General features: G+C 39.5%; 1 long non-coding RNA gene across 1 annotated transcript in view; it reads right to left on the bottom strand.

The window, feature by feature from the left end:
• Positions 1-3,836, bottom strand: part of LOC107657542 (uncharacterized) — a 22,575-nt gene extending 18,739 nt beyond the window's left edge. Inside the window, exon 1 of the long non-coding RNA XR_001630697.1 lies at positions 3,765-3,836. This is a non-coding gene — a long non-coding RNA (uncharacterized LOC107657542). The remainder of the gene's footprint in view (positions 1-3,764) is intronic.
• Between the last annotated feature and the right edge of the window lie 143 nt (positions 3,837-3,979).

Here is a 3,979-nt window from a genome sequence, read left to right as displayed (position 1 = left end):
GAAACAGGAGCCCTCCCTGGGCTTAACAGGGAAACAGGAGCCCTCCCTGGGCTTAACGGGGAAACAGGAGCCCTTCCGGGGCTTAACTGGGAATCAGGAGCCCCCGGCGGGCTACACTCAGGACCAGGAGCCCTCCCTGGGCTTAACTGGGAAACAGGAGCCCTCCGTGGGCTATATTCGGGAACCGGAGCCCTTCCTGGGCAGTAGGCTCCGGTGGAGCTTCGGAGGACCCCGGGGGATTTGGGGTTAGGCAGGCGGTAAGAGCCGTTGGAGTGGTATGTGGAGGTTCTCGGTGTGGGGTGAGCTGGGGAGACGCGGCGCGTTCCAGCGGGAGTTGGATGACGAGGCTTGGGAAGTTTCTTTACTTCTTCCACTTCGAAATCAGAACCATTTAAGAACAGCACGAGATTAATCAGCTCGATCAGGGGAAAATCACACGTCGGAAGATCGCAGCGGATTATCTCGTCATCCAACCCCAGCAGGAAGCACGCACCTAGAGCAGCGTCGTGCCAGATCACCCGGTTAGAGAGCTTTAGAAAGCCCTCCCCATATCGCTCCAACCTCTGCCGCAAACCCCACAGCGCATCCTCAGCTTCAGTCATCTTTTTGAGGTTGAGTCTTCTGTCACGCTCCCTACTGTGAGGAGCGAGGAACGAGGAGACGGAGGGGAATTCACGATGATGCATACTTTATTCTTTCACACGGAACCAGGGACACACACGTAGGAAACAGGTAACGACGTTCAGACTCGACAAAGAAACATCCGGCAGACTACACTTTAAATACAAGACATAACGAGGGAGTAAATTAAACGCACCTGAATCAAATAAACAAACACAGGTGGAGACTAATGAAGTCAATGAAATAATCAGAACAGGAACATAACCAAAAAAGGGCTAAACACTGGGACACAGGGAGCACATGGGGAACAAAACACAACACAGGCCTGACAGATGACTCCATTCATTATAATAATTATTAAATTAAGTAGGCAACACAGGCTTCCCAAATGAGGGGTCAGTTGTGCAGTGTTGTCAGGGATATTATTCAGAAATATCTGATCACTGCTGACCAATCAAGTATTCCAGAGAGCCATGTGATAAATAACAATAACAATAACAGCAACCATATGCCTCTGAGGGTCTCCCACCCACAAATTCTCCATTAAAATACACATAAAAATTAAATCAAAATGCATCATAATATAAACACACTATTATCCAATGACAACAATAGGTAAATTAATCTCAAAACTGTTATTATTATTATTAATATTATTAACAGGAGTCGTGTGGATTACTTGTGGATTATTGTGATGTTTTTAACAGACTCTCATTCTGACGACACCCTTTCACTGCAGAGGATCCATTGGTGAGGAAGTGATGTAATGCTAAATGTAATGCTAAATTTCTCCAAATCTGTTCTGGTGAAGAAATAAACTCATCTACATCTTTAAGAGCCTGAGGTTGAGTAAATATTCTATTAAACTATTCCTTTAATAAAATTATTTCAATTTTAACACACAAAAAATTATTTTAACTTTAAATAAAATTACCTCTTTAGATCAACTCAGTTTTCATTTAATTTAACTAACCTCAAATACCCTCAGGCCTATACAGATGGGTTGGATCTTGACATTGGTTTTTGATCGTGAAATTAAATGAAGTTAATGCATATTTCCGGTCTCTGGCTTTGACTTTATTTACTGGTATGATCTTCATCTATCTATCTCCATGTGAGGCATGTGTCCTTGTTGGCCGCTGTTTTCTCTACAAGCTTCCTTATACAAAGTAGATTCTGGATTGTAGGCTAATATCTATCAAACAGAATTATCTGATTATATGCCTCCCTTTGTAGTACCCAGTCTTACATACAACGCTGGAATAGTTTTAAGCAAAATTGCCTTTTATCTAGTCATCATTTGTCACCAGCATAAATAGAAACAAGTCATCTCTGTGATTTACCATTCAACCAGATTTCCCCCTTTCCAATCATAGAGAGTGGAAAAATCTTTTAAGTCTCAACTCTGCACTCTCCATGTTCAATTTTAGCAATGATGCACACTGATGCAGTGGCTTATTTTTTATATTCTATGGTCTCAACCTTCCATACTCACTGAAGGACAAGAGCTCCGCTTAGAGCATTTTCAATGTCTACAGCCTGTTATTGGTAGTGAAAGGCTCTGATGGTGAACTAGTGAATAGGGTTTTATGATATGTCCAATGAATTTCGTTCAACGCAGTTTTAGGGTGTGTTTACACTTGTAGTTCAGTTCTCTTGGTTCTTCTGGTCAGGACCAAAACAAGAAAAATAAAACATTTAGTCCTGGTTCGCTTAGCATTCACATTTTTAACACCAAACCTAAAGATACCTAAAGTATTCTGGGCTAAATGCGCTAGTTGTGTGTATATTGTATTCATAAGAAATTACAAAGTGCTTAAAAAATGTGTAAATGAGTCAAAACAGAGCCAGGAATTCCTCTGTTGCACAGAGGGAAATCTGCTGTAAGTAGTTGGTGGTTCCGATGTCTGTACCAAATTGAAATGGACAAAATAGTTCCTATGACAAGAAGAACCAGTTATGCTTGAGCATTCTGTCCTTTTTAGGGTCACATCTTGTGAAATCACGTACTGTTTTTGGTTTAATTTAGATGTCTTTGTTCAGCAATACATTTATATTTCAGTCAAACCCCTGAAAAGGTGGGTCCCCCCCTGAAAAGTCCACTTGTTTGTTGTGCACCAAGGTTTGAATGGTAGCATTCACACTTATTCAAATGAAATTCACTAAGGCAGCAATTACATAAACAATTTGTTTTAATCGAACCAGACCTGCCTTTATTCTGATTAAGTCTTGTGTAAACTTTTGACCCAGCAAAGACTAAAATGAAGCAGGTCAAGCTTGGAAATTTCTTTCGAAATTTCCCAATAATTTCCTATCCTCTCTCATTCAGTACAAAACATCAAATATATGGTGATGAATAGATTCAACAGCAAGTGTTACCTACATTCATTGACATGCTGACACAGTAACTGATGTATGTAGTCATAAGGCCCTCCCCTTCGAAAAAATTCAATCACAAGTGATCACAAGAGACACATTTGAGATGCAATGTGCAACAGGTGTACTAAGGGCCACTGAGGTGTTGATTGGATTTTGCAGTTGCTTCCTTGAATTGCACTGCATTCTGTATGAAATGGATGCATGACAATAATGCAGATATATGTGCAGTTTTATATCTATTCTATAGCAGCTGTTAGTCTTCTGTAATAATGACAATGTCACTAAACCAGTGCAAAACCTTTACAGACGATTGTGATTCCTCAAAGAGAGCAGTTCTACATATTATGAGTGCATTTACAGCATAAAATATTATTATTCTGAGGCCTTTTTTAATATACAAATCCATGTTGGACAAGCTACTCATATTTTAGCCAGCTTAGCTACTAACTAAATGATATGATCAACTGTAATTTAAAAAGTGGCAAGTGGCATTGAAAAGAATGAACACAAAAAAGCAAATTTGCTTGACCAACTTGAACTTGACCAACCCCATGCAATATCGCCCTCAAAATTTCTACTGAAATAACTGGAATCAATTAAATACCTTTGCTATTGAAAAGGTATACAATAACTTCACTATATGTAGTGATAATACTGCACAAAACACTATTTATATCACTATTTTATATTGTATGGAGGAGTCAGTTACTCTTAATAGGACTTGCACTGTAGGTTTCTTTCACAACAAAAAAAAACACACATACATGTCCATTAGTCCTTTTTTTTCTTGAACATTTAAAAGGAGAAAGGTGTCCTGCAGTGCACCATCTTGGTCTTCGTATTAGGAGGCCAGCTTGCAAGCCCTTCTTGTGTGTATGAAGTGTCTCACCATGAGCCTTTCAAATCAGAAAATAACAGTAAAAATTACTAACAGTTGGTTATTCTATATACAATACACACTGACAGACTTCAATATACA

Source organism: Sinocyclocheilus anshuiensis, unplaced genomic scaffold, assembly GCF_001515605.1.
Source record: "Sinocyclocheilus anshuiensis isolate Anshui unplaced genomic scaffold, SAMN03320099.WGS_v1.1 scaffold179, whole genome shotgun sequence".
NCBI lineage: Eukaryota > Metazoa > Chordata > Actinopteri > Cypriniformes > Cyprinidae > Sinocyclocheilus > Sinocyclocheilus anshuiensis.
Note: the sequence above shows the minus strand (reverse complement) of the source record. Positions and strands in the feature narration are given on the sequence as shown.